The sequence below is a fragment of the Lepisosteus platostomus genome, chromosome 5 (assembly GCF_059453375.1).
Source record: "Lepisosteus platostomus isolate fLepPlt1 chromosome 5, fLepPlt1.hap1, whole genome shotgun sequence".
Taxonomy (NCBI): domain Eukaryota; kingdom Metazoa; phylum Chordata; class Actinopteri; order Semionotiformes; family Lepisosteidae; genus Lepisosteus; species Lepisosteus platostomus.
The window spans coordinates 9273499-9279650 of NC_142615.1; the positions used below are offsets into that span (position 1 = coordinate 9273499).

Sequence of the window (6152 nt, forward strand, 5' to 3'; positions counted from 1 at the left end):
TGTGCCTTGATGTCAAGCTGAGAAAGTATCTTTAAACACTTTGCTTAGTTTCTCGAGAGACTGCCAAAAAGCAGTTCCCTCCCTTTCGTCTGAAGCCAGCTGAAAGGGGGTCTCGACAGAAGCACCTGGCAGCGGTGGGATTCGAACCCACGCCCCCGAAGAGACTGGAGCCTTAATCCAGCGCCTTAGACCGCTCGGCCACGCTACCCGCTGTGTGTTGTCTCTTTGTCTCATTACTTGCCCGGATGAAGCCGGCTGGGTTTTGCTCTTGTCGCCCGACTTAGTGGCGTTATGACCGTGGAACCGACTGCACCTGCTTTTTCTGAGATGCTTCCCCTCTCATGGCGAGATCTCGACTTCTTTAACACCTCTGGATAAAGATCTTCTGTGGAGCAGGTTTCAGACCTCTGCGTACAGCACCCTTGATGTCATTTTATTTTTACAGCAGCCGCGTCCGGAAAGTTGTGTCTTTTACGTTTTATTTGAACAACAAAACTACATACAATACAAACAAGAGCACATATAACGTATCAAGAAAATCGTCAGGGGCACATGCTATAATACAATTACACTTTATGAAAAACGATTACACAAGGTAAATAAAGATAAGGTCCGCACAGCTTGTTCTTACATTTCGAAAGAGTCCGTAAATACCCCTTGACGTCTATTTTGAACTGTTCAAACGTAGGACTCTTCCCAGACCATTTCACTTTATACCACATTCCTAAACGAGGATGCTTCTCCTGCTTTAGAACTATTTTGGGCGGTATGGCTTATACAGCACACCCACAGTATTCTAATGGTGGACTGCAGATCTGTGCTATAGTTCAGTCGAATTCAAAGGATCCAGCAATCGTACTGGATTTGACTGGGATTCTGAAATGTCTCTTGCAAAAGTATTCGGGTTTGCTTGAACCTTTGATACAAAAAGTGATCTGATCTGAAACTACCCAGCTTACAATCTCTGAGGTAGTTGTCACTAAACTCGGACGTGATGTGGCACACATGTGCCGTGTGCCTTTACTTTTGTAAAAAACTGGTATCGGGAAAAGTTTCTTAATATTTCTTTTGATTAGCATGCAAGAAAATGTGATCATTACCTATGGAATTTCCCGCCAGCGTGGAGCTTGAATTCACAACCTTGAGACTCAGTGTTCAAGAGTCACAGAAGAGGTCAGCCTGGTCTTCAGTTTGCCAACGATAAGCTCCGGCAGTGCTCCTCTGTAAAGCAGATTGTTCGGATCGGTTATGTGGGAGGGCACTTCGATACTAAGATCGTTTGCAGCACACGCATGGTTTCCCCCTTCACGCAAAAAACATAGACGAAGGAAGCTCTATTGTCTTGGGCTGCTGACTCCCGGATTTAAAGCGCTCTGGGTGCCAGCTTAGTCTCTAACAAGCACACTATAAAGACAGGAATTACACTTTGCGCACGTCACGCATGGAATGGCGAGGCTACTTGATCCAATATTATCTAGTCTCACCTCATATGGTGCCGATTCCTGGTTTTCATTTAAGAAAGAGCACTGCGAACACCGTAAACAGTGCAAAACGTGTGATGAAAGAAGTCTTTTCCCCCCTTTGTCTAAAGCAGAACACAGCGGAGTCATGCCGAGGGTTGTGAGATCAAGATTTCAGTGGAGCACTGTCGTCTACGTCTTTAGCTACATGAGTTGGACATCCTCTTGTACACGGAAAGCAGATTGAGATCCTCTGACATGAAAAGTGCCAGATAAAAGCCATTTCTCATCCTTTCTCTTAGTGGTGGAGCTATCGCATGTAAATGAGGAAACTTGCAAGGCGAGCAGGCTCGGTGCACACCGAATGCAGATGTCTCAGAGCAGTTGAGACGTGTCCATGTGGCTGTCAAAGGACAGCACTTTGCCGGCGCCGTGGCTTAGTTGGCTAAAGCGCCTGTCTAGTAAACAGGAGATCCTGGGTCCGATTCCCAGCGGTGCCTTTCTTCCTGTCTTACTGTACAGAATTTATCCTTACGGGCAAATCCCATGCCTTTTAATTCAGGTGAATGCAAGTGTTCGTTTCCTTTCTGGAACAACTTGTTTTGAAAGAAATCTATACAGCTTGAGAAAGATGAAACACAAATCTTGCTTATCAGTGAAGAAGAGGTGCTCCCAGCAGGCCAGCTAATACCAGCAAGTTTTTTTTCACCCTGACCCAGAGAATGGAGAAAAGCGAGGCGCCTGTGGCTCTGCAGTGTAATCAGTTCGGGAGTTCGGCGGTTAGCTGAAAGAGTGGTAAATGGAGCTCGCCCCAGCCCGTCCTTATTCTTTTAAAGAGGATAAAAAATTAACTTCGCCGCCACTACTACCAGCTTTAAAAGACTGCCATGGGCACGGAAAAAAACACACCACAGATGACCGAAGCAGAGATTCCTTTACGAACCAACTGATAAAGCTCAGCCAGTGAATACTGTTAACAGAATGTGAAAGCACGATCAACTTTGTAACTGCAACCACAGGAAAAACAGCAAGAAGCAGGCTCCATTCCCCATTTAAATCTGTCGTGCGAGGCATGCTTTTGAACTTGAACAAAGTACTTCCAAAGGAGCGCTATGCGCAAAGATTTAACAAGCTCAACCCCCGCCGATGATTTGGTGTGAAGAAGCAGAACATTCAAGTTTCACAGACAGAAGCAGCACGCCAGCACAGCCAACATTAAAACGGAGGGCACACTACGATTTGCATTGACACAAAATTGATCTGGGCAGACGTCGTTCCCTGCATAACGCAAAAAGTGGCAAAGCGCTTTTGGGTTGAGAGGACGCAAGAAGGTTTTTGTTTTGTGCCTTGATGTCAAGCTGAGAAAGTATCTTTAAACACTTTGCTTAGTTTCTCGAGAGACTGCCAAAAAGCAGTTCCCTCCCTTTCGTCTGAAGCCAGCTGAAAGGGGGTCTCGACAGAAGCACCTGGCAGCGGTGGGATTCGAACCCACGCCCCCGAAGAGACTGGAGCCTTAATCCAGCGCCTTAGACCGCTCGGCCACGCTACCCGCTGTGCGTTGTCTCCTTGTCTCATTACTTGCCCGGAGGAAGCCGGGTGGGTTTTGCTCTTGTCGCCCGACTTAGTGGCGTTATGACCGTGGAACCGACTGCACCTGCTTTTTCTGAGATGCTTCCCCTCTCATGGCGAGATCTCGACTTCTTTAACACCTCTGGATAAAGATCTTCTGTGGAGCAGGTTTCAGACCTCTGCGTACAGCACCCTTGATGTCATTTTATTTTTACAGCAGCCGCATCCGGAAAGTTGTGTTTTTTACGTTTTATTTGAACAACAAAACTACATACAATACAAACAAGAGCACATATAACGTATCAAGAAAATCGTCAGGGGCACATGCTATAATACAATTACACTTTATGAAAAACGATTACACAAGGTAAATAAAGATAAGGTCCGCACAGCTTGTTCTTACATTTCGAAAGAGTCCGTAAATACCCCTTGACGTCTATTTTGAACTGTTCAAACGTAGGACTCTTCCCAGACCATTTCACTTTATACCACATTCCTAAACGAGGATGCTTCTCCTGCTTTAGAACTATTTTGGGCGGTATGGCTTATACAGCACACCCACAGTATTCTAATGGTGGACTGCAGATCCGTGCTATAGTTCAGTCGAATTCAAAGGATCCAGCAATCGTACTGGATTTGACTGGGATTCTGAAATGTCTCTTGCAAAAGTATTCGGGTTTGCTTGAACCTTTGATACAAAAAGTGATCTGATCTGAAACTACCCAGCTTACAATCTCTGAGGTAGTTGTCACTAAACTCGGACGTGATGTGGCACACATGTGCCGTGTGCCTTTACTTTTGTAAAAAACTGGTATCGGGAAAAGTTTCTTAATATTTCTTTTGATTAGCATGCAAGAAAATGTGATCATTACCTATGGAATTTCCCGCCAGCGTGGAGCTTGAATTCACAACCTTGAGACTCAGTGTTCAAGAGTCATAGAAGAGGTCAGCCTGGTCTTCAGTTTGCCAACGATAAGCTCCGGCAGTGCTCCTCTGTAAAGCAGATTGTTCGGATCGGTTATGTGGGATGGCACTTCGATACTAAGATCGTTTGCAGCACACGCATGGTTTCCCCCTTCACGCAAAAAACATAGACGAAGGAAGCTCTATTGTTTTGGGCTGCTGACTCCCGGATTTAAAGCGCTCTGGGTGCCAGCTTAGTCTCTAACAAGCACACTATAAAGACAGGAATTACACTTTGCGCACGTCACGCATGGAATGGCGAGGCTACTTGATCCAATATTATCTAGTCTCACCTCATATGGTGCCGATTCCTGGTTTTCATTTAAGAAAGAGCACTGCAAACACCGTAAACAGTGCAAAACGTGTGATGAAAGAAGTCTTTTCCCCCCTTTGTCTAAAGCAGAACACAGCGGAGTCATGCTGAGGGTTGTGAGATCAAGATTTCAGTGGAGCACTGTCGTCTACGTCTTTAGCTACATGAGTTGGACATCCTCTTGTACACGGAAAGCAGATTGAGATCCTCTGACATGAAAAGTGCCAGATAAAAGCCATTTCTCATCCTTTCTCTTAGTGGTGGAGCTATCGCATGTAAATGAGGCAACTTGCAAGGCGAGCAGGCTCGGTGCACACCGAATGCAGATGTCTCAGAGCAGTTGAGACGTGTCCAAATGGCTGTCAAAGGACAGCACTTTGCCGGTGCTGTGGCTTAGTTGGCTAAAGCGCCTGCCTAGTAAACAGGAGATCCTGGGTCCGATTCCCAGCGGTGCCTTTCTTCCTGTCTTACTGTACAGAATTTATCCTTACGGGCAAATCCCATGCCTTTTAATTCAGGTGAATGCAAGTGTTCGTTTCCTTTCGGGAACAACTTGTTTTGAAAGCAATCTATACAGCTTGAGAAAGATGAAACACAAATCTTGCTTATCAGTGAAGAAGAGGTGCTCCCAGCAGGCCAGCTAATACCAGCAAGTTTTTTTTCACCCTGACCCAGAGAATGGAGAAAAGCGAGGCGCCTGTGGCTCTGCAGTGTAATCAGTTCGCGAGTTCGGCGGTTAGCTGAAAGAGTGGTAAATGGAGCTCGCCCCAGCCCGTCCTTATTCTTTGAAAGAGGATAAAAAATTAACTTCGCCGCCACTACTACCAGCTTTAAAAGACTGCCATGGGCACGGAAAAAAACACACCACAGATGACTTTTCTGGAACCGAAGCAGAGATTCCTTTACGAACCAACTGATAAAGCTCAGCCAGTGAATACTGTTAACAGAATGTGAAAGCACGATCAACTTTGTAACTGCAACCACAGGAAAAACAGCAAGAAGCAGGCTCCATTCGCCATTTAAATCTGTCGTGCGAGGCATGCTTTTTGCACGCATGAAGTAAATCCCACGATCGCTTTTGAACTTGGACAAAGTACTTCCAAAGGAGCGCTATGCGCAAAGATTTAACAAGCTCAACCCCCGCCGACGATTTGGTGTGAAGAAGCAGAACATTCAAGTTTCACAGACAGAAGCAGCACGCCAGCACAGCCAACATTAAAACGGAGGGCACACTACGATTTGCATTGACACAAAAGTGATCTGGGCAGACGTCGTTCCCTGCATAACGCAAAAAGTGGCAAAGCGCTTTTGGGTTGAGAGGACGCAAGAAGGTTTTTGTTTTGTGCCTTGATGTCAAGCTGAGAAAGTATCTTTAAACACTTTGCTTAGTTTCTCGAGAGACTGCCAAAAAGCAGTTCCCTCCCTTTCGTCTGAAGCCAGCTGAAAGGGGGTCTCGACAGAAGCACCTGGCAGCGGTGGGATTTGAACCCACGCCCCCGAAGAGACTGGAGCCTTAATCCAGCGCCTTAGACCGCTCGGCCACGCTACCCGCTGTGCACTGTCTCTTTGTCTCATTACTTGCCTGGAGGAAGCCAGGTGGGTTTTGCTCTTGTCGCCCGAATTAGTGGCGTTATGACCGTGGAACCGACTGCACCTGCTTTTTCTGAGATGCTTCCCCTCTCATGGCGAGATCTCGACTTCTTTAACACCTCTGGATAAAGATCTTCTGTGGAGCAGGTTTCAGACCTCTGCGTACAGCACCCTTGATGTCATTTTATTTTTACAGCAGCCGCATCCGGAAAGTTGTATCTTTTACGTTTTATTTGAACAACAAAACTACATACAAT

The 6152-nt window shown here is 46.1% G+C and overlaps 4 non-coding genes across 4 annotated transcripts; 1 reads left to right on the forward strand and 3 right to left on the reverse strand.

Moving 5' to 3' along the window:
* Window positions 1–126: 126 nt before the first annotated feature.
* trnal-aag (transfer RNA leucine (anticodon AAG)) lies at window positions 127–208 on the reverse strand. Its single transcript has one exon. It is a non-coding gene; the product is annotated as a tRNA-Leu (tRNA).
* A 1678-nt stretch (window positions 209–1886) lies between these two features.
* On the forward strand, window positions 1887–1960 carry trnat-agu (transfer RNA threonine (anticodon AGU)). The gene has a single exon. It is a non-coding gene; the product is annotated as a tRNA-Thr (tRNA).
* Window positions 1961–2927: 967 nt separating this feature from the next.
* Window positions 2928–3009, reverse strand: trnal-aag (transfer RNA leucine (anticodon AAG)). The gene has a single exon. It is a non-coding gene; the product is annotated as a tRNA-Leu (tRNA).
* Window positions 3010–5772: 2763 nt separating this feature from the next.
* Window positions 5773–5854, reverse strand: trnal-aag (transfer RNA leucine (anticodon AAG)). Its single transcript has one exon. It is a non-coding gene; the product is annotated as a tRNA-Leu (tRNA).
* Between the last annotated feature and the right edge of the window lie 298 nt (window positions 5855–6152).